The following is a 25039-nucleotide window of genomic DNA, read 5'->3' as shown; positions in this document are numbered from 1 at the left end:
CATTATCTGCAGATGAATCTATGAATATTTCTTGCGTTTTGTTGCTCCTCGCGCCCCGTTTCTTCCTTGATCTCCTCGTCCTCTTCCAGACCAGTTTTTTGGCTCCGATTCTTTCTGGGTATGATGCCAATTGACTGACTGTCCAGATGTACTTGGAGTAGGACGATCTCTATTATCATCCTTGTTGCGGCTACTTGATCTCCAGGTGTCCGTGATCTCATCAAAGGCAACCGAGATATTCCGACTATCACCATCAGAAGCATCAGACTCAAAACTGGACACCTCAGCAGCTTTATGTTTCAAAATAGATTTTTTAGGATTCACTGTTGATTTCTCTTTTTCTTTGGAGCTGGAAAAAGATCTATCTGATCTACCCCTATTGGAGTTTGTCACTGGTCTTCTCTGCCATACATACACTTGTTTTCTAATATAGTCTTGTTTGTCACGTTCAAATTTAGTTTGTTTTTTAAGGATAATTTCCTTCTCTATGTGTTCCAAGTTTTTTGATAGGATCTGGTCATTATTGTCGAAATGCTCCATATCCTCAAAAGCTTTCAATTTCAGCTGTAGTTGCTCAATTTCTTTAGTCAGTAACGTAATCTCTTTAGTTTTTTGTTTGAGAATAATTTGAATAAGTTTAAATGAGCAGTCATCTAACGTCTGGATCCACACCTTTTCAAAGTCCACGTTCCTAAAACCAAAGGTTGGTGTTTTCTTAATGCGGAGTCCTCTTGGGATCCTTTTAACCTTGGTATAGTTTTCCAGGGACGTGATGTCCCACCATAGCCTTAGTCGTAGAGTCTGTAATCTTTCTAACTTGAAAAAGTGTGTGCCCAGATCTGAAGGTTCATCACACAACAATTCTCCACTGTCATCAAAGACATGTTCAGCCCGTTTGGTACGCTTAGTGTTATCAAATCTATTATATAAAAAAGTCTTCACAGTAGCTTCTTCAATAATATCCTCATTAGAATCTTCTGTATCCATAATATACAATGTAATCTCAGTATAGGTGAATTAGAGTTTAGGGTCTATGGGTAAACCAGAATAAAAATAATATCTGGTCACAAATCACACATCAGGAACCTAATAAAAATAGAAAAAAGCCAACCAGCCCTATAGTGAAAAAATTCTAAACAGTTGTAACAATGTCCAATAGGAGTATATATATATCACAATAATAAGTCCATTCAAAATCCAGGGTATGAGCAACCAAAAATGTAGTACAGCAGCAAAGGATGAGAAATGAATCTCTGTATGGTGCTTCTAATTCCCAGAATAGTGCAATGAAGGCAATATAGCCCAGGAGTCAAGGGCGCGAGGAGCAACAAAACGCAAGAAATATTCATAGATTCATCTGCAGATAATGTTATTAACATTTCAGACAAGACTCTGACCACCAGCCAATTATCTCTTTTGAATAAAGGTCTGAACTTTGCACCATTGAATAATTTCAACCTCTTCAATACAACCATTGACTTACAATGTTTTATACGGAAATTATGCCTCAAAAAATTATTTTCCTCTAGGTCAGGTGCAGAGCCGTCCCAAGAGATGACATTATCCTCCTCTCTAACCGATGAGAGCTTGCCCCTTGATCCCTCGCATTCTATTTCTACCTTTAGGGAACAAAGTGTGATATCTGATATGGAGGGATTGCTACTTGAACATGATGATGCACAATGTAATGATATAACTATGTCTAACTTTTTTATCCATCAACATACAGACTTTAGGAAAAAATCAACGTTCATTCCCTACTCATCTAAGGGCCCCTTCATCTCCACTTTTGAGAGACTAGTTGAACAGGATCTAAAACAGCTGTCTGAGAGTTGCTCTTCCATCCGCTTCCCCCACGATAACTTGACTTATGAAGAAAGAGCTGAACTAACCATTCTGCAGAACGATCATTCTATAGTCATTAAAAATGCGGATAAGGGGGGAGCGGTGGTGGTGCAATCATCATCCAGCTATCAATTAGAAGCACTCAGACAACTAAATGATGCTAGTTCTTATAAAAAGTTAGGGTACGACCCCACGGTGAGCTTTTTGAAAGAGTTAAGAGATTTATTAGATCTGGGGATGATGCTGTGTGTTCTCAACAAGAAAGAGTTTGATTTCTTGTTGTGTCCACATCCCATCGTCCCAGTGTTCCACCATCTCCCAAAGATCCATAAGTCACTAACCTGCCCTCCTGGTAGGCCCATAGTGGCTAGCATTGGATCTTTGGGAGATGGTGTATCACGCTATATTGATGGTTTCCTTCAACCTCTGGTTCACTCATTGCCTTCCTTTTTGAGGGACTCAAATCAACTTTTGATGGATCTACAGGAGGTCCAATGGAAAACCTCCTATAGTTGGGCCACTATGGACGTCATGTCGCTCTATAGTATCATACCAACACAATCAAGGGATTTCTGCTATTCAACATTATCTTCATCTATCCAAATTACCGGTTTCACTTTGCACATTTTTGATTGAAAGTATAACATTTTTATTAACACACAATTATTTCACTTTTGACTCACAATTTTATTTACAACTAAAGGGCACTGCTATGGGGACTTCATTTGCACCATCTTATGCTAATTTGTTTATGGGCTTCTGGGAATCTATTTTTATTTTTAGTGATCATAACCCTTTTAGAGAGCACATTATTTTCTACAGGCGTTATATTGATGACCTGTTTTTCATTTGGGATGGTGATTTTCTTTCTTTTGAAACTTTCTTTAACACTCTTAATATTAATCAGTATAATCTCACATTTACTTATGATTTTGATATTCAACACATTGCTTATTTGGACATAATGTTGTATATAGATGTCAACAAAATCATTCAAACGGACGTCCATAGGAAACCTAATTCGCGTAATGCGTTCTTGATGGCTAGCAGTAATCATTCCAGGCCCCTCAAAAAGGGGATTTTGAAGGGGCAATTTTTAAGACTTAGAAGACTCTGCTCCACAGAGGAATCCTTTGATATTCAGGCTGAGGATTTGGTCCATAGATTTCTAAAAAGAGGCTATAATAAGGTTCATATTGTGGAATCTCTTGATGCAGTTAAAACTCTTGAACGTGCTGATCTCTTTATTGGTAAAAAGAATTACAAATATAAAGGGAATAGAACCATCATGCCCAAAAAAATGGAGAATAGGGCACCCTTTTTCATTACACAACAGTGTAAGCAGGCAGATTCTATTAGAGGTATCATTCACAAACACTGGCACACCCTTAAATTGGATACAGATTTACATAATGTGGTTAAAGATGGACCAAAATTTGTTTTAAAAAAAGCCAAATCACTGGCAGGTTTTCTGTCACCAAGTCTGTTTCGTTCAAACCATCCACAACATATTTCTAATATACCAAAAGGCTTCTATAGATGTGCTCATTGTGTTGTCTGCCAATATGCCATTCCATTGAAAAGTATCCAAACATCTAAACCTAAAAGGAATATAAAAGTGTCCACATTTATCAATTGTAATTCGAATTTCATTGTGTACATATTGAATTGTGGTTGTGGCAGGCACTACATTGGACGCACCATTAGACCCTTGAAAGCTAGGATAATGGAGCATGTTAGAGCCATAAAAAATCGTACTATTACACATCCAGTGTCACGTCATTTTGCCCATTGTTCTCAGGGGGGTATCCAGAACTTCTCCTTTTCGGCTATTGAGCATGTTCCTCCACCCATTCGGGGTGGTGACAGACTGAACATGCTCAATAGACGAGAGATGTTCTGGATCTTCAGCATGGATTCCCTATACCCGAACGGGATTAATCAAGATTGGGAATTAATCCACTTTTTATAAAATTATTTCATTTCTAAGATCAGTCTTAATTTAAGATATAATGTCCTAACATTTATATTTATATTCATGCTAAATGTGAATTAATATGTGATTTTTCTATTCTTCCACCCTTTAGGGGTTATTTAGTTTGCTATATTATGAGTATTAAAGTATTATATTTTACACATTCTTATTATATACCATTTTTGAATCTATTCTATACATTCACATATTTTGATTCTAGATGTGTTTAGAAAATTCACCAGCTTTGATATATTTTTTATACTTATTATATGGTTTATTATTTTTTTAGTAAAGCTTACATATATACAGTATTCTTATTCTTTGTACTATTTCATATATACATATGTATTTCTTTAAATATTATGGTTATTATTATTTTTAGTTCTAGTATAAGATTGTTTATTTCCTTTTCTATCTAGTTTAAGATTTGTTTGCATCATTATATATTATTAAGATATTGCTATAAGATATAAAAATAATGGAATGAGTTATGGGTTCATGGTTGGGTATAACTATATATGTCCCCATCTATCAATTAAGAGTTTAATATAGTTAGATTATGTTTTTATTCTTGATTTCTTTTTTTGTATAGTATATTGTTTTCTTCTTCATCTATTGCTTTGATTATTATATTCTAATCTTTTGTTATCTTGCTTCGTTTTTGCTTTTCATATTGATTTACTATTGAGTTGTGTATTTGTATTGTACTTCCGCCTTTGCCTTTTCAAAACGGAGGTATATCTACCCTATGAGGCCACCGTAGTTTTTACAGGGACTCAGTTTCAGTCAGATTCTTTCTGACTGATTTTTGGCGCGAAATTACTTCCGCATTGACTGGCATATAAGGTGGATTAGCAGGGACATAGGTTACTCTTTGATAAAGCGCTATTTAGCGCGAAATGCATTAGAGGACCCTTTTTATGTAGCTTTTGCTACCATGCATCTCTATTAAAGCATTTTTAATTTTCATTACTCAGCCTCCAGCCCTACTTTTTTCAGCAGTGCTTTACCTTCTCTCCACGCATGAGGGGGAGAGAGGTGATGATGAGGGGGAGAGAGGTGATGAGGGGGAGAGAGGTGATGATGAGGGGGAGAGAGGTGATGAGGAGGGGGAGAGGTGAGGGGGACAGGTGGTGGTCAGGGGGAGAGGTGATGTTGAGGGGGAGTGGTGAGGGGGACAGGTGGCGGTGAGTGGGAGAGGTGATGGTGAAGGGAGAGGTGATGATGATGATGATGAGGGGGAGAGCAGATGAGGAGGAGGGGGAGAGCAGAGGAGGAGGAGGGGGGAGAGCAGAGGAGGAGGAAGGGGAGAGATAATGAGGAGGTGGGAGAGAGATGATGATGAGGAGGAGGGGGATAGATGATGAGGTATTATAATGAGGGATGGGGACAGATGAGTAGGAATGAGGAGAGAGGATCACGGAGAGGATGGGTGAGGGAGGAAAAAATTGCGTCAGTATTAATATTAATGAGACCCTGAATTTTTTTAAGCCCGGGGGTCCGTGCATGTCTAGTTACGCCACTGCACGATGGCATGTTTAATGAGACCTCAATTGTGAGGAGGGTGAGAATTGCCATTTTAACAGGTTCCAAATTCTCTTTTGCTGTTATTTAAATGTAACATAGCCTCCCAGCAGTTACTTCTGTTTCTGGGCCTTTCCTCTGTCAGTCCTGTTAGTGCAGGCAGTGGAAAGGGTAAATCCATTATTAGGCCTGTGTGTGTGTATTCCAGCCTTGAATAATGTGTCAGTATTCAAGGGCAGGCCTTGCAACTCTGAAGATGTCAATCTGAGGGGTGGATATTGGTTGGAACGCCCCCTGGTGTGTGTGGGCCAATCTGTATCCGGCTCTGGCTTACAATGAGTCAGAGACACTCCCCTAGGATGTTCAAATTAGAGACATCTTCCCAAATTGTCAGTTGAGATCTGGAGAAGAAGAAGTTAGACAGACAAAGAAAGTCTCTCCCTTCTCCTCCCATGCTGGGATGGGAAGGGAGGGGAAGGGAGGGGAATTATACTATTTAGACAGGGATCTGATCTAAAGAGCACCGATATGCAGTTAGAGATCATGGGAGACTGCGTTCTCTATAACTGGAGCTGTCTACGAATAAATATAGAAAAGACATTGCTGTGTGAGTTCCTGTCTCTGGTATGGAGTGTCAGTGGGGGTCCAACCCCTGAAGATCTACAGGGGATCCTCGCTGGTTGGAGGCACTACACCATCAAGGTAATCTGTCCCTCCTGTTCCCTGTCCTGGCTCTCCCCACACCACCGCGGAGCCCTCAGCCCTCCTGTTGCCAGCAGGTCACAGCACCAGACCCCAATGGAAGTAACCAAGAAGGAGTGTACCCGCTATCGCACTTGGGGGGGGGGTATGATAAAAGGGTTACATAAACAACAGTCATTCTTCACCATACCCCCTGAAATATAGGGGAACCCCAGGGTCAAAAGGTTCATGCCGTACTGTCAGCTAAGAATTATTAGTAACAAAGGTTTCAGTACACCAACCAACTCGTGTTTTTAAGTCTAGGTTCTCTGCACTGCACATGGAAAAATGGGGACCACCATTGTTACATCTAGCTTCTATCTCCCATGGCCTTCAGTTCTACCTTCAGATTATCCTACAAGATCAGAAATTGTCAGTGCTCAATGGGCACCTTGTTATTAACTCCCGTCTTGAGAACCCATAAGTTTGCGTCCTTTAATAAATGAAGCACTAATTAAAAAAGTCTGGAAAAGAAGTTAAGAGGTTTGCTGTAGGCAATTTATATCCGTATACATCTAATTTTATTAAGACAGATAAAGGTAATACAGAGTTTGTGTTTCCAAGTGCAGTGCTTTCATTTGTTTATATATTTTTTAGTCGGTGCAAATCCCTCCTCAAAAGTATACTATAGTTCAATATAAAGAAAGATATTAAAACATAAAGGATCATCTTTACTAAACAGTGCTACTTCATAAAGCACCCTAAAGCCAGAAGACAACTTACTGTCCATTCTTGTCAATGGGCGGTAAGGTGTATTCCAGTGCTGTGTATAAGCCAGGGCCGTGTGTATGCCAGGTGTTGTGTGTATGCCAGGGCCGTGTGTATGCCAAGGCCGTGTGTATGCCAGGGCCGTGTGTATGCCAGGTGTCGTGTGTATGCCAAGGCCGTGTGTATGCCAGGGCCGTGTGTATGCCAGGGCCGTGTGTATGCCAGGGCCGTGTGTATGCCAAGGCCGTGTGTATGCCAGGGCCGTGTGTATGCCAGAGCCGTGTGTATGCCAGGGCCGTGTGTATGCCAGGGCCGTGTGTATGCCAGGGCCGTGTGTATGCCAGGGCCGTGTGTATGCCAGGGCCGTGTGTATGACAGTGCTTTGTGTATGCCAGGGCGTGTGTATGCAAGTGCCGTGTGTATGACAGTGCCGTGTGTATGCCAGGGCCGGGTGTATGCCAGGGCCGTGTGTATGCCAGGGCCGTGTGTATGCCAGGGCCGTGTGTTTGACAGTGCCGTGTGTATGCCAGGGCGTGTGTATGCAAGTGCCGTGTGTATGCCAGGGCGTGTGTATGCAAGTGCCGTGTGTATGCCAGGGCGTGTGTATGCAAGTGCCGTGTGTATGCCACTGCTGTGTGTATGCCAGTGCTGTAGGTGTCTTTTGGAATAACACTGCTTAGTAAGTATAATCCAGGCACATGTGAGCACTCAAATTGGTTGGGAAAATCCGATTTGTATTTGTTTCTATATGAAAATCTGTCCACTATAATATAATCCATGAAAATCTCCCCTAAAAGTTACAACCTCCAATAAATCTATATTTCTCCTCCAAGAACAATATGGCTACCATGTCTTTGAACGTAGCATATTATTATTATTATTATTATTAATAGGGCGCCAACATATTCTATAGTGCATTACACAGACATAAAAGCAACAATATAACACAGAATAATATATTTCTGTACAATACACTTTCACACCCTGGCACAAAAGGTGAAGGGCTCCGTGCACAGATGGGCTAACAATCTAAAGGAAAGGTGCAGACATATGGTGTAGTGGGGTTAGCGGGGAGATGCACAGTAGAATAGGTCACAGATGAGGAGTAGCATAGTGAGTGGATAGCCCATTTCTACTTTGCCTGAACACTGATCTATCTATAGTGACTAAATGACCTGTCTTCCTTTCTCTGGCTTCTCATTCCACCCCTTGTGCATGCTCAGACCATGGAGGTTTAGTACCAAACTCATCTAAAACCATAGAAAGGAACGCTGTCCTCAATAAATGAAGCTGTCCCAAATTAAGTTGGGACATTATCCCCAAATTCAATGCAGTCTTGATAAATGCAGGAGAATTTGCAAGCAACCCTAGGTAAGGTGTAGTGGGGTTAGCAGAGGTAATCTCACAGTAATACATGTGCAAGATGAGTTTGTGTTTGTTAAGGGTGTAGATATTTTTCTAATTTATTAAAGTGTAGCATTACATTCATGCTGTTTTATGTGGTTAGAAGCCTGTCTGGAAAATGTGTTTCTGGAAGCTTTGTGGTTTCTTACTAAATGGTACAAAAAAAATATTTCACATTTCTAAAGCCAGACATTTTACATGGCACTACAAATTCCGGTTAACTAAGTATGAGCTGAGCACGCTGTGCAATGCCGTATGCTCAATTGAATCCATGTACAAAATAGAAAGGAAGCTAAAAGTGACACACCCATTGGATGCTCAAATCTTCAACCTCCTCCTTTGGCCTATACCAATGGACCAATTCCACCACCCAACACCTGGTCTTTACTAAAAATTGTTCCCTATCTGATTTCTCTATCTCCCCCTTTCCACTCTCTGACCATCACCTTCTATTATTCACTACCACTCATCCCCCTCCTACTCGCTCCTCACGAGACCTTCGCTCCAGTGACCTCCCTGCTCTGGCATCTACCCTGAACACTAACCTCTTCTCTCTCTCCTTCCTCTGAACCTGACAATCTTGTCAACTTTTACAACTCTATCCTCTCCTCCTCTCTTGATCCATATGCCCCTTCTTGGCTCTGGCACACCATCCCTCTAACTCGCAGCCTTGACCAAATTCACAAACACGCTTCCTTCGCACTTGTATTCGCTCCTCTGAATGCCTATGGAGGAAATCTCACACTTATGCTGATTTTCTGCACTATACATTTCTCCTCTCCTGTTTTAACTCTGGTCTATCTAAGGAAAAACAACACTACTTCTGCTGGCACGATAAGCTAAACCAACATGGAATATGTGATAAAATACATTTAACTAGATATCAACCCCATATTAGCCCAAGTGGTCAGCTAGTCATGGATTTCAATGACTAACGGACCGCTAAGGGCTGTAACTAACTTAACTTAACTAACACTACACTACCTACCCCCTTGGCTACCAAAGCATGTAAATCATTCAGGTAAACAAGAGTTTGACCTCAACCACCCCAATGAGGGTCCTACCCATCCTCCCTACCCCCTGTAGAGTAATAGCCAAAAGCCCTATTAGAAAAACAATAGTAATATAATATACAAAAAACATACATCAATATTACTAAAAAAAATAAACAAATAAAAGAATTATTGTAAACATAATCCCATTGATGTAATTTATATTGCATAACCCTATGGTACAAACATCAAATTATCTTCACCCGTTCTATCACAATGCTGTAATTAACTGGTAAGTATCGGTTGTGTTACTTAAAATATCACACCCGGTAAAAATATACCGCAATCTTAGTGATATCAGTCATAAAATTATGCTCAAGTTTGAGAACTCTAGGCCAACATATCCTAAATGCAGGTCTAAGAAATGCGAGTGATGTGTGAAAGACCATAAATACAGTATGTTGCACTGGGTTACAGACCCATCCAACATTTTAATGCCTTGGGTCAGGGGTGCGCAAAGTGGGGGCGGGAGATTTTCCAGGGGCGGGCGGCGGCTACAAAAGGTCCCACGCTCTCCCCCAAGGCATTTAAATGAAATCCCGGGGGATCGCGCGAGGCCTCTGCAGCTTCTCCTGCCTGGTCTTCGGCGACGTGTTGCCATGGTAACCCGGCATCAAATAATGCCACGGGGTCACGTGACGTCACATGACCCCGCAACGTCATTTGATGCCGGAGCCGAGCAGCAGGGGGGGGGGGGGGAGCTGTGAGGTGAGCAGGCAGGGGGGCTCAGGATAAAAACGTTGCGCACCCCTGCCTTGGATAACTAGGTAGCATTTGGCATGTTGTTGTGAGCCAGAAATACACACTTCACTTTTCTTTATTTGGCTCCCACCCAGATGGATTCAGCCACCAGCTCAGAACCGTCACATAAATCTACAGCCTTCAGGTCAGGGCACAGAGCATGACAGATCCATTGCTCTTGTGTACAATAGTAAACAAACAGATCTAAAGATACCTAACAATAAAGACAACCAATACAGCTTTATCCTAATAAGGCTATTAGAGACATGCCCCTCATTAACATGAGAAAGCAGCCATGCTGATATGTTATTTTTTAAGGTCCTCAATTGTCTGCAGATTATTGCCATGGCCACCTGTTTAGTTACGAGTAATTGGAAAGATTAGACCTGTCTTTTTCCTCTACCAACCTCTGCTCTTGTTCACAGCAGCTAATTAGAGATAGGTAATATTTCCACCGCAATTCGATTCTGCCACAGATGGGCCATTTCCTTTCGGCCGCAGAATCCTGCAGAGCCCTCCCAAAAACGCAGATTTGTTTTCTTTTCCCCCAATTACTGAAAATCTGTCTGATGAATTCGGAATTCGAATCTGCAACTTATTGTGGCACGAGGACTATATAAAAAGGATTCAAGTAAATAGCCTCAAGTTTAAGCCATTGTGTTGTAGGCAGGGTTTGGCAGTGGGTTTGTAAGGCTACGGCCCCAGTGCGCACGAAGGGGGGGCCTGGTGACGCTCGTTTCCTGCATCAGGGCAACCTGATGGACTCCAGGCAACTCGCGACGTGGGGGCGCGGCCATGACAAAGGCAAAGGCGGTTGCGCATCGTTCTTTGTGCGCTCGCACATCGTTCTTTGTGCGCTCGCACACACACGCCGACTGGGGCCTGCCCCATAGAGGGCTGGACTTTGTGTGCGGCGCGCACGCCATCGCTCATGCAGTCGTGGCCACCGGGGAAGAAGCCTACGGCTGCACTTATAGTGCTGGCTTCGGTGACTGCGACGTCGCGCAAGTACATGCAGTCTGTCACGGTTGCCCATAGTGGGCGCGACCTCGCTGTAGAGCGACGGAGCGGTCGCGATGGCCGGTAGTCAAAGGATTTGGACTTTTTCGGCGATCGCCGAGTGATGTCAGCAGCACATGAGCGGTTCAGCCAATGATGGCGAACCGCTCACAGCCACGCCCCCGGTCGCCCTGTGCACCATAGTGCTGGAATCACTATTATAATGGCGATGGCTGACGTCACGTGGTCGTGTTGCCATAGCCTGCACTATAAGTATAGTCTTAGGCTGGGGCCATAGAGGATTGAACCGAGCCGAGCCGAGCTGACGCTGAGGCTCGCCTGCTGAAATCTGCGCGATTTCATGCCCATGCAAGCGAGCCAGCGGGCGCGATCGGAGGTGGGGGGAGACTGAGGGAGGCGGGGCAGTGACGTCGCTGGGCCAATCGCCCGCGACGCACCGACGTCGACGTCACGGCGCCGTGACGTTGACGCAGCTCCGCGCTGATTGGATGTTTTCAGCCGACAGCGCGCTGAAAAACAGCTTGGCTGTCGGCTGAAAACTCCAGCGCCTCAGCACGCCTGCGGACGCTCGCGTGAGCCCCCTCTCAAGGCATCCTCATTGAGGATGCAGGGGCCCAGCGCTGAGCGTCCGCACGGCTCAGCGCGGCCTGTCCTTCTATGGACTCGGCCTTAGGGTTGCTGCTACTGCTGCTGCTGCTACTGCTACTGCACTATAGGTCATGCATTTATACATTATTTACTTAACAAAACTTGCAGCTTAAGGATTAACCTGTGACAGACTAGACTGACCCGCCTGTGTGTGTCCACTCCACTCCCTGGGCTGTGGCCTTTCTGGCTTCAGTGGCCTGGGCTTCTGTACTGTTTCGGTGTATTATATAAATGATATAGCAGTATATTAATATTTACTGCTACTACTAATATTATTATAATATTAATAACAACAATACTATCAATTACAGAAAGTCAACAGTAGTAAATTATGGTATATAACTTAGTAATGGGAATTATGGGAGCTACCTGCGCAAAGTAAGTGTAGCGGTCATGTAAAATGCCTACAGTCATCTCTCCTGTTGGCAGTAAGGCCTGGTAAGTGTGGGCATGCCAGCAGTAATTATGGAGGTTTCCCCTCACACCCTGGTGGGGTGCTCTGTGTATGGCTGGGACTGGTCACATGCTCTGACTCCATGGTTAGTGATGTCAGAGATGTGTCAGCCTCAGAAGCTTACATAAGGCACAGCACTGTGTTCTAAAAGTTGCTAGTTGTTCTGCTGAGAAAGGAGTTCCAGCTCTTGTCAGAGCTGAGGAAGGAGTTCAAGTTCTATCAGAGTGTCAGTTATGTTATAGTAACTCCATGGGAGGCTGTGTCCAGGGACCTGGCACAGGACAGTGATTCCTGCGGGAATAGTGAATCCCTGATCTAGGTGACATACCTAACTAAAGGGAGCACTGGCGAGATGAGCGGCTGAAGATACTCCTTGTGGAGGGCAGTTGCCCTGCCGTGTCAATAAAGATGAGTTCAGCCAGAAACCCTCTCGTGTATCTATCTGGAATGAGCGTACAGAGAGGAGCACCACGGAGGAGTTCCTCGCCAGGATCATCCCCTTGCGGACGCAGGGACCCTGGTGAGGTGGAGGCGCTGCACTGGAACTAGGTGAGACTCAGCACACTACCTCAGCTGCCTGTCTGACGGGTCCTCCCCACACACCATCATGCGGGAGACTCAGGAGTCCTGTAGCCAGCAGGTGCACCATCAGGCATATTCACACTGTAATGGGGTCCGGTTAGACCACAGGGGCCAATGTGAGATTGGGTGGGTCAGACCGGGCCAGAAATACCGTTACATAAGTAATAACCAATACTAAAAGGGTATTGGTTAATACTGTACTATAAATTAGTTTCAAGGAGGATTAAACATATACACATTTAGTTTCTCTCACTTTCTGCACCTACAGTAGGGTGCCAGTATGCAGCCCAACTTTAACTGAGCGTGGGAGAGCACTGCTGTTTGGTATTTGGTGTATCATCTATATTGCACGGTGGTTCAGCTAAAAGCTTGTATCCATACTCATTATGCTGTAATGAATGTATGCTGAAGTTGGTTTGCAACAATACTACTGTTTGATATTGTAAACTGTTTTTATTATCTTTTTTCACATATTGCACTTTACACTTAATATTGAGGACCAGTGCTAAGGAGGACTATTGCTTACAACATTGCTAGGAAGGGTTTGGATAATCTTGGAGACATCCAGGCTGCAGGACTTCTGTATTGAGGTGGTCTAATACAGGCGTGCACAGACTTTTCTGTTTGCTCCCCCCCCACCCCCTGCTATCCCCCCTGCTCGTGCCCCTCCCCCCCTTATCGATTCTCTGGCATCGGAAGCGTAATATGACGTCACGACAGCATGTGCAACATTTGCCGCTGCGTTGTCCTGGCAATGCATCACCGAAGAGCTGGCTGAGAGCAGGTAAGAGGGACTTACAGAGGCTTCGCGCCTCCCCCTGGCATTTAATTGAAATGCTTTGGGGAAGAGCACAGGGCCTCTGTAAGCGGTCATCCAAAGGGAGTGACATCACATCCTTTCCAAAACTTGACTCTGTCACATGGTTTCATACATCTAATCAGATTGGGGATCAGATTTTTTTTTCGGCACAGGACTGGTACGGCAGGCAAGGGGAGACCCCTGGACACCCACAGGGACCACCCGAGGACCCCTGGACACCCGTGGGGCCCCCAGACACCCGCGGGGACCACCTGAGGACCCCCCAGGCACCAGTGTGGCCCCCAGACACCCATGGGGACAAACGTGAGGCACCCGCCAACCTCAGGATTGATACCAGTGCGGAAAAAAAAATGCTTTTATGCATGTCTCAATCTCTTTTGCGCCTGCCTTTAGCTGGTGAAAACAATGATAAACTTATCACAGCTTTATGAATAGCTGTTACTGGCAAAAAAATGGCGGGTTTGCCTTTTTTGCCCTGTCTTACGACTTTTTTGTTTCTGACTGTTTAGGGGTGTAAAAAAGCCATTGTAGCGTGATACTGCACTGTAATCACTGCTTTGTGAACGATCAGGCAATATCACTCTATTAAGGCCTTTATTGCCCACTAAACCACTTATCACTGTTTAGTGAATACGCCCTTGAGACTGAATTGGACAACAGCAGATTTTTTTAAACTTAAAGTACAGTGGGTATGAGTGAAACCCGTTTAAAGCATTCTTCCCTTTTCCAGAGCTCTGAAGCATGTTTAGCAAGATAACATGATCAACCGTATCAAAAGTCTCAATATTGCACCAGTTAGTTTTCCCAGTTCCATTCCTCACTGGATCTCATTGTAAACTTTTAGTAGGGTAGTTACTGTGAAGTATTTGGGGCGAAAGCCAGATTGGAATTGGTTAAGGGAATTTGTCCTGGTATAGTAATCAATGTGAATTAAGGTGGCTAACTAATAAACCCTATAACTCAGCGCTATGACCATTAAATGTGATGAATACAAATAGAAAGTGAAATGTGGTGAACGTGACCAAACTCTGTGCGTGATTAGTAGAGCTGCCGTGGTGTTCCTACCTAACAAATTACTCAAAAATTTGCATACAGATTACAATAATACATACACAATTTAAAAGGCTACTTCACATGTGGGAAGTGTATAGGGTGCTCATACAGTCTTAAGTGTAACCACTTTCAGTCCAATGTGACGGGCATAGAGAGCGTTGATGGCGCACTGCCAGAGAGTCCTGTAAAGATAAATCAGGAACCAAAAAACAGCCAGGCCACTCCAAGATGAAAAAAATGCTGTGCAGTTTATTGCATGCTGAAAAACACACAAAAGTGGACAGGAAAACGCACCTACGCGTTTCGTACTTAATGTACTTTATCAAGGACCTTGATAAAGTACATTAAGTACGAAACGCGTAGGTGCGTTTTCCTGTCCACTTTTGTGTGTTTTTCAGCATGCAATAAACTGCACAGCATTTTTTTCATCTTGGAGTGGCCTGGCTGTTTTTTGGTTCCTGATTTATCTTTACAGGACTCTCTGGCAGTGCGCCATCAACGCTCTCTATATCCTTGGATCACCACAAAATGGACTGCACGCCGCCGACGACGCGAGTGCCCCCTGGGTAGTACAGGTACTGAGCCATAGTGCTTTTCAATTGTCCTGCTTACCTAGGTCACTGACCTCCTTAATCCACACACTGGTTTGGGTTGCTTATATTATTATGTAGTGAGGGTCTGGCTGACTCCACAATTACCCTACCAGATGTCTATATATTTCAATGGGGGCACTCCAACGCGGCCGAGGTTAACCCTTAGTGTGGACCTCTATTAACACTGGATGTCCTATAAGGACTGGCAATCAATTGGAGCATCACATTCACCTGCTTCTATGTGACAATGTGACGGGCAGCAGGTATGACATAAACACATTTATAAATTGTAAAAGCAAATTTTGTGTATACCTGCTGGAATGTCCCTGCGGATTACAATACCTGGGGAGAACAGGGAGAGTGTTACAACGTAGACTGGCGGAACACGTACTGTATACAATATCAAAAAGGGTTTGGAGACACATAGTGTCTCCAATCACTTTAAAATAAAACACAATCAGGATCCGGAGGGACTTATCTGTAGGGGAATAGGTTGTCCTAAAGCAAATTGGAGGGGGGGGGGGGGTGACAGACTCAACTATTTATCCAAAAGGGAGACTGTGGGCGGACGCTCACAGAGGTATGCAAGGGAGACTCGTTATTGTGAAATTAAATACGGCTTTTTATTGCGCCTGTTTCCTTAACATCAGGAAACCATCCAAACAAGGGGTAAACAAAGCTTCTATTCAATTGGGAGTATTTCTAGTGAAATACTATGCAGTTCACAACTCCCTTAGATAAGCATGTCTCTCAGCCCCAAAACATATAGCATGAAATAAGCAGATATAAGAAGTCTCTTAAATGAAAGTCTTATCTGTTCCTTGTGGTTTGGAGGGAAAATCTTCTCTGTCCCTGGTTCAGCTCCCTTTTCCTCAGGGTGTGTCAGCATTCAGGTTTAGAAGTTTTCCCTGTGTCTTGAAAGCAGCTCTGCTGTGTCTTCTGGCAGGGCTCAAGACCAGTGTGAGAGTCAAAGACAATCTCTGCTCTGTCTCCAAGTTCAGCTCAGGTATGAGCTAAGGAGTCTCACTTCCTGTCTCAAAAGACAGGCTTTTGTAAGCAATCTAATCAGGCAAGTGGTGTTTGTTAATTGACTACCAGCAGTTAACCACCACACTGCTGGATTAGAGGCACATTACTTGAACAGGGATAACTCCCCTGTTACATACCTCCCCTGTTTGTGGGAAGCTCGGGCTTGCCACGGCCAAAGCCCATCCTTCCACTCTCATTCTAGATATCTTTGTGACTTGAATGAGAGTGGATGGAGGAAGAGAACCCTCAGTCCTGCTGGGATTTGAGACCTTTCTCCAGTTTATTCGTGTCTCCTCCTGAAGGTGCTTGAGATCAGCACCCCTCAGTCGCTCGAGGATGACTTTTTCTAAGTATAGTCTTTTTTCTACGTGCGCGGTCATGAGATTTCCCTCGCGTCGGGTGCTTGTCTTATTGTAGGCATACTGTATGGCAGCAGTTGCAGAGCATTTAAAAACAGCCCTTTGAGTTTTCCGCTCTTGAAGCTGTCTCTCTGCCCTTTTCCCACTCAATGGGGTTGCTAGTTCAGCCTCTTTGAGGTTAAGTTGCAATTCCACACCCACTTCCAGAGAATGTCCCATCTTTTCAGCTTCATCAGCTAAGGATTCTTCTGGTTTTGATTCAGCACGTGTACCTTCTTTTGTTGCCTGTTGGGTGGCTGAAGGTTTTGCTAGTGCTTGTTTAGGTGGTTCAAATTTTGCAACCTTGTCTTTCAGATGAGCGGTATTCCCAGCTCTCACTGTACCCTTGTCTTCATGGGTTTTTGGGGCTGTGGGATACTGACGCTTAGTCAGGGTCAATACTTGTAGGACTGTAATCTCATCCGCGAGAGATCCCTGTTTTTTGAGTGTCTTGCAAGTCTCTTCTCAGGGAATTTATCTGCACGCTTTGCTTTCTCTGAGCTTGCTTCCACATTTTTATTGCATTGTCAAGCACTATGAATTTCTTTTCTCGGGCCACAGTTACTTGTTTTAGTTTCTGGACCTCCTTGTGCTCCCTTTTGTGCCGGGTCACCTGGGTTCTAAGCTTGGCCTCTAGCGATGCTTTGGTGACGCTCAGGGTAGCCTTCAGTTTCTCATGCTGTTTTGCGGGGACATTCTGGGTCATCAGACATTCCTGCAGCACTTGAATTTCTTTAACAGCCTGCAGATTGTAATCCTGCAGAGTTCGCTGCTTCTCCTCGGCCTTCTCGAGGTTCGTACGCAGACCTTGCAGTTGGTTCTGCAGTCGGTGCTCTGCTTCAAACTTCTCACCTTCCAAAAGTCTATTTATTTCCTTAAGCTTGTGTAGCTTTTCATTCTTTTCCTTGACTTCGTCTGTCAACTGAAAATTTTCTTCTTTGAGTTTTAAGTTTTTTCTTTGTAAGCTTAAATGTTCTCCTTTTTCAGTCTCTGTACTATTCAGGGCCTCTTTGCAGTTCTCCTTCCATTTACGCACATCTGCTTTGAGAATGACAGTCTCCTGGCGTGAGACATCCTTCTCTAGGTTGAGGGTCTGAAGCTCCTTCTGGGAGACTTGGAGATTTGTATTAAGATCGACAATCGTTTCTTTAGAAATGTCCAGCTCCTCAGTGAGACTATGTAGTTCCTTTCTGGAAACTTCCAGGTCTGTGCGGCAGCTGTTGGTCTCATGATGTGATGCCTCCAGTGCTCTGTGGAGTGTCTGAACCTCTTTCTGAGCTACATCCACTTCTATCCGGCCACTGTTGACCTCCTGTCGTGAGGCATTCAACTTTATGCGCAGAGTGTGAACCTCTTGCTGGAAGACTGTCATCTGCTTCAGTGCCTCCTCATACTTCCGCTTTAGCGTAGCAACCATTTTATCAAATTGGCTCTGCTTTTCATCCATGGTGGAAATAGTAGCATTTGCAGTATCTAGCTCAGTCTTGAGATCGTCCAATTCTGTCCTGGCTAAAGAGTAAATTGTGAGCACATCTTTTTGTAGCCTCACGCTATTTTTCTGTAGCTCTGTGTAACCATCTTCCTTTTGTTTCAATTGTTCACGGAGCATATCACAGTCATGCCTGGCATTTTTCAGGGCATCTTCAGGGCTGGTCAAGGGATCGTAACTCACTGGTTCCGGCTCCGCTTCCCTGGGATGGTTGGTTGAGGGTTCCTCACTGTTGGCACCGGACAGACACTTCTTTGGGTACACAACTTCTGCCTTGGGCCCTCTGGATATTCGGTTATACGCGGGACGAATTCTCCATTTTCTCTAGGCTGCAGGGCAACTCGGCCCCCCTTTTCCTCCACAGGATCTGCGGACGTGTCTGTTCCTTCCACGGTAAGTGAAGAAACGCTTTTCTTTTTCTTTTTCCGCCTTTTTAATTTGGATGACACCATCCCTTCAGGGATACTGGGGTTTCCATCTTCATTTGAAATTGTAGCAGCGTCACTGGATCCACCTGGCTTTTCTTGCAACTGTAATAGCTGACGGAAATATTCGGTGATCCACTGCTCCCGCTCTTTCTCTTGCTGATCATATTCGTCATCAAAGGGAGTGTTTTTTTCGGTTTGTGCCGAGTTCAGGCACCCCACCACTCTTGGGGTGTTTTGTGGGTGTGACTCGGTTCGGGTTACCTGTAAGAGATGTCTTCTTTTTTATTGGACTGGAAGGGCCACTCTTCCGTGGGGTAGGGTTCATTACAGGAACGCTGCATCTTGTCCTCCATTTTTAGGCTATCAGGTGTAATTTTCTTCCTGACCTAGGGAGGCGCTATTGCAGCTGTTGCCACTGTATTTGCTAGAACCCCCAATTGTGGTAGTCCTACAGGTGGGCATATTTTGCTTGTAGAGGTCGTAGCTCTCACAGGCATCTCTGTAGAATTTTTCTTTCTTGGATAAGTTTTACAATATCAGCAGTACTGTGCATACATTTTCTCTCATCAGGTATACAAGATGTGCAGTTGCTAGGTAAAAAAGTCTATTTGCTTTACACCATTTACATGCTAGGTACAATCTCTCTGCTTCAACTAAATAATGTGGTTTTCTGCTTGAGTTCAGTATTTTTCAGTGTCATCTTTGGGTATTATAGCATTCCCACTCCACACTTTGGGTGTCTGTTTTGCTCCCAAGATACATAAGCAAACTTTTTTACAGAAAAAAAAAACATTCTTTGCAGTGGAATATTTCTTTCACTCCCGGCAGGGTAACTCAACACTCAGCAATTGGCTTTGGAATACCTTTTACACAGTTCAGCAATCCCTTTTTCCCCTGTAGGGCAATTTTACACTCAGCATTTGTTTGCTAAAAATTCCCCTGCTTCAGCACATCAATTTTCACACTTTTCTGCATATACTCCATTCACAGCTGGTAGTCCTATGCGGTGTGGCCACCTTTATTTGCAAAATCAGTACCGCTCGTGGGTCACCATCTGTATTCACTGCTTCAGCGAAACTTTTGAAAACAACAAACACCTATCCCTTTTTAAGGGCTGACTCACTTCTTGAACCCTGACTATGGCTAGAAGGCAAAACCCCTATTTCAACGACCATATTACACTTTGTGATAGGCAAATAAAGGTTTACCTGCTTCAGCAGTCTCTCTCTCTCTCCTCCTGGGATTGGGGAAAAGAGTCCATCTGCGGGTTTGTAAGTTTTCAGTGGTGTGTATCACTTTAACTCTGATCTCTGCTGCATGAGATTTTTTTTTTTTAAAGTTGCTCAGACTGTTTGTAGGCAAAAAGCATTAAAAATAATTTCACAGAAAAAATCTCCGGTCCTTTCTAACTTCAAAGACCACCTCTCGTCCCACTTCGGACACCATATGTGGGCAGACGCTCACAGAGGTATGCAAGGGAGACTCGTTATTGTGAAATTAAATACGGCTTTTTATTGCGCCTGTTTCCTTAACATCAGGAAACCATCCAAACAAGGGGTAAACAAAGCTTCTATTCACTTGGGAGTATTTCTAGTGAAATACTATGCAGTTCACAACTCCCTTAGATAAGCATGTCTCCCAGCCCCAAAACATATAGCATGAAATAAGCAGATATAAGTAGTCTCTTAAATGAAAGTCTTATCTGTTCCTTGTGGTTTGGAGGGAAAATCTTCTCTGTCCCTGGTTCAGCTCCCTTTTCCTCAGGGTGTGTCAGCATTCAGGTTTAGAAGTTTTCCCTGTGTCTTGAAAGCAGCTCTGCTGTGTCTTCTGGCAGGGCTCAATGACCAGTGTGAGAGTCAAAGACAATCTCTGCTCTGTCTCCAAGTTCAGCTCAGGTATGAGCTAAGGTGTCTCACTTCCTGTCTCAAAAGACAGGCTTTTGTAAGCAATCTAATCAGGCAGGTGGCGTTTGTTAATTGACTACCAGCAGTTAACCACCACACTGCTGGATTAGAGGCACATTACTTGAACAGGGATAACTCCCCTGTTACAGAGACCTTTTGGATTTATACTCTGTCACCCAATGGCCTGAATATAGAATTTGACTTGGCCTCCTTTCTATTGGATTAATCAATCTACGTTCGCAACAGATCAGTCAATCCAAATTCATTTCCATTCATTGATTAATTTATTGATTAATTTTTCATTTATTGATTAATTGTTCGTTTGAGAGTAAAACTGTAATAAGATCCCATTTTATTTTTGCTAGAGGATTGCCACTAAATTCCAGGGTTACTTAACTCTAGTGGCAGTATTCATGCTGCATAGTATAGGTGCATTTTATTGCAGGCATTTGATTTTAACATGAGGGGTGTATATTGCTCCTTATGGTATAAATACCACTAGTGTCGCAGAACTCCCCCATACCACTGATGAAGTGACGACTTTTGCATCACGAAACGCGTTTTGGGAAGGAGGAGTTGAGGAGCTGAGGTGTCCGTCGGCAAGGAGGGTTGTGGTGGCGCCATCGTGTGACGTCAGTCAGTTGTGCGGAGGGCCGCGCTGCCATTGGAGCTGTGAGCAGTAAGAGCGCTTGCAGCTCAGTGTACCATACCATATACTTGATACAAGCTGCGGACGGCACATTGTCAGTCGTTCTACAGCAGCTAAGTTTATGTAAGTAAGCTTTTGGCTGTTTTTTTTAATCAATATTAAATTTTCTAGCAGTCTGCACTATTATCTCCAATTGTCATTTCGTTTCTGGGGATCCACGGAGAATACTATTGGGTACAAGCTGTGGTGAACCAGTAGATGGGGCTGACTAAGGATTGACAACACGTGGGATTCGTGGAGTCCAGGAGAAAACACAGATTCTCTCAACTGAACATAACATTATTATTCTTGTAAGTTGACAACCTTCTAGTCCATAGAACTGAAACCTGGTGCTTGTTGCTGCGCAATGGTCTCTTTTCCCTTATTTATTAATCTGTAGGAGGATCATTGGGGTGCCAGCCAGCAGCAGATACACCACTTCATTTTCGCTTGAATTATCAAGTGAACTTTTAAACCTATATGGACATTTCATTGGACTGGGGTAAACTGTTGTTAGTATAAGCGCCAGGGTTTTTGCATTATGTATTACTGGTATAGTAATCGCTTAATTGGGAGTGAACACATTTCCCCATGACTTTGGATAGTATTGGGAGAAGCGAGATTGGTCTGTAGTGGGAGACAATATTTTTGTCCCCACTTTTGTAGACTGGGACAACTCTAGCAGTTTTCCAGGTCTGTGGGATATGTCCTGAAGACAAAATAGAGTTGATTAGGGAGGCAAGCGGTATGTTGGGGCACCAAGTCATAGAAACTTTGGATACACTAGGTCAGGTTCTCATTGGCTGTTTAGTTTTAATGTTAGGAGCACTTGTGTAATCTCCTCTTCAGTTACTGGGCTAAACTGAAAATTGTAAGCACTGTTGGGAGGAGGTGGAGCTATACGGGTCTCACAGGTTGAGCTTCATAATTTTAGTTTGGGATGAGCTTTGATAGTGGAGAGTAGCACACCCCATAACGTATTCATTGAATATGATTGTTATGTCTGTGTGATTTGTCAGAGTGCAGTAATATCATCCTTAATGATATTACATTTTTGTTGATCGCTTGAAGGCTGGAATATATTTTTGATGACCTTCCAGAAGTTAGCTGGGTTTGATGTATTCTGGTGATTGTCAGAGTAATATTGGGCTTTTGCATGTCTTGTTTGCCTAGTGCATGTATTCTACAGGCATCTGTAGTTATTAACATCCTTGGTAGTGCCAGTTACTTTGTATCTTTTCCACAAGGTATCCCTAAAATGGTCTGCAACTCGGTTTCTCAAAATAAAAAATAAACATACAATGGCTGGGGCAGAGAGGCATGTGCTGGGAAACCTATTATCAATGCTGGCAAGAGCTTTAGCGAACTACTGTACAAGAAAATGCCAGACGTGATTCTGACACACATGGGAGGGAACGATTTGGTGGCAAGAAAATCATTAGAAATGTCAAATTCAGGCAGATTGCTGGAGGCTGAAAGCTTCATGGTATGACACAGTTATAATCTGGTGTGAGATTATTCCAAGAGGGGGCAGGTAATTAGTCAGGGATGGAGAGAACCAGGAAAAGGTTAGGCAGAGCCATCAGTAAATTCATCCTTTCTTGCGTAGGGACAGTGTTGAGGCACTTGGAGATTGACGTGCGGGGAAGTCATTTGCACAGAGTAGATGGGGTACACCTCTCGGCCAAGGGTCTTGACATTTTCATTTGCAACATTCAGCAAGTGTGGCAAATATTAATCAGTCAGAACAAGGGGTCACAGCTGCGAGGAAAGAGGTGGTGACTGTATGGTCAGGCCTGTGGTTAAGTACCAAGAAGAGATTCGATAGGCTGGAGGCGCCGACTGTGTGGTCAGGCCAGTTCTGCCTAAATCAGAGGTGTAAAGCTGGGCGCCAGCTGTGCGGTTGGGCCTAAGCAGCCACAGGGGAATGACTGGTGGTAATGCTTTCCCAAGCGGAGCGGGGGAGGGAGGTCTGCCGAAATATGGCTGATAAGGATCTCCCCCATACAATTTTCAGAACATAGGAGCGTTTCTATACTGTATATATGTGTTTCTTATAATGGCTGGCGGGCAGTTTACATATCTCTTGCATTGTGCCAAAGGGCGCGGCTAGGCTTCGCACCGAGGCCAGAGATTTGCAACAGAGTCTTGCAACTTTACAAAAGCTGCCATGCGGTCTCCCGTTTTCAGCGGGAACCGCCATTTTGCATCGAGAAAATACATTATGCAGCTCCCTTTTCATAGGCCGCATTAGCATGGCTGCAGCCCCTCAAGCAGAGGTACTGATCGCCTGCGGATCAAACGCCCCTCCCTCGGGTACCTGCCCGCTCACACAAAAATAGCACAGGTGGGCCGTAGTCTCTTCAGTGACGCCTCGAGATAGTGTCGCTACCTGGTGTATTCTGGGGCTGGTGTATACCTGTGAAGTAGAACAGAAGGCCTGAGATCTCCGCAGTGGTATAGGGAGACATCAGGACAGGCTATCATGGGTGGTTCTTCGGTCAGCGCAGCGACTCCAGCTCAGGAGGATCCTGGTGTGGCCAGGATGGACCTCATGGGCAACTCTTCTTAATGGCTCAAACAGCAGACATCATACAGAGATTATACAATTGGCTTTTATTTGTTCAGTACAGCATACAGGCATTCTTCCATGAAGGCAGTACCCCAGGCTTGAGGCCTGACGCACCCATCCTCAGCATACCTTACCCCCTAACAGGGCAAAGCCTCAGCCCATCCTAGCCAGGAGAGGCTCACTGCTGCGTCCTCATAGCATGGAGGGCAGCACCGAACCAACTCCCAGAACCCTTACTCAAACCTCTAGAGGGAAACCCCTTTCTTCCTAGGGGAGCGGCTTGTAAGCCGGCCTCCTATACTCATTGGCTCCCATTGTCATACCAGGCTACTCCTGAAGTTTATTAACACACACAGATAACAGCATAACCAGGCCCTGCAGGAATTGTTACCAACACTGCCCACTCTTTACTGGGACTTACAGGGCTAGAATGGCCAGGGAAGTATTACCACAAGGAGGCTTGGCTGCATAATATATGTTTTAATCTACTTTCAATTTTATCTTTCAGGTTCATCTCTAGCTGCAGAGGATCTAAAGATTCCTGACATTTCCAGTGAACAAACACCTCTAGCGATGGAGTTAGAGGTTGAAGAAGAGGCCGAACATGAGGCTCTTTCTACAGAGCAACCAACCATACCTCTATTTCTATTTCCGGAGCCTGTTCAGGAAACTCAGCTACCACGTCACTATATCCTCCACCACAAAATGCAGAAGCAAAGAACAAATGTCAGTGCAGTAGATGAACTATTCTATCACAGGTTAGAGCAGGCCGGTATTTACACATAGGCCTACTAGGCCCGGGCCTATAGCAGTGGCAAATTTCAGGGGAATAGGGGAGGGAGAAGCAGCGCGGTGCTGCGGTTACAGAGACCCCACTCTCTTTCCCAGAACAATTAAACTGATTGCCAGGAGAGAGTGTGGGGCCTCTGTAAAGGTCTCTTACCTCCTCCTGCAGCATCGGCTTCCTCCTTCTGAAGCGCCATGGTGTCAAATGGCGATGCTTTGCCATGGCAACATAATGTCACATGGCATCTCATTGTCATGGAAACGCATCACCATGTGACGATGGGACGCTGCAAGAGGAGATGCGCGAACAGCATGTGCAGCTGGCAAGTGCCCATTGCGCATGCAAGGTTTAAATTACTTTGTTCCACCTATTTCACAGTCTGTGGCCACCGAATGTGGTCACATTAAACAAAAAATTGTATTTAGCCTGGTCCATAAGGGATTTGGGCATCAAAATAGGTGCACAACTGGACATGGGGGCCAACATTTACCAATTTGAATAAGTAGCGGCAGTATTTCAAGGGTTTAAAGACTGAAATTGTTCAAAATAGGCACGCATGCCAAGTTTGGCACCTGTTTTGATGA

The 25039-nt window shown here is 44.2% G+C and overlaps 1 long non-coding RNA gene across 1 annotated transcript in view; it reads left to right on the top strand.

Annotated features, from left to right (window-relative positions):
- LOC142503034 (uncharacterized) overlaps positions 1–25039 on the top strand; it is a 77440-nt gene extending 52401 nt beyond the window's left edge. The window contains exon 3 of the long non-coding RNA XR_012803923.1: positions 24177–25039. This is a non-coding gene — a long non-coding RNA (uncharacterized LOC142503034). The remainder of the gene's footprint in view (positions 1–24176) is intronic.

Source organism: Ascaphus truei, chromosome 1 (genome assembly GCF_040206685.1).
Source record: "Ascaphus truei isolate aAscTru1 chromosome 1, aAscTru1.hap1, whole genome shotgun sequence".
Taxonomy (NCBI): domain Eukaryota; kingdom Metazoa; phylum Chordata; class Amphibia; order Anura; family Ascaphidae; genus Ascaphus; species Ascaphus truei.
Note: the sequence above shows the minus strand (reverse complement) of the source record. Positions and strands in the feature narration are given on the sequence as shown.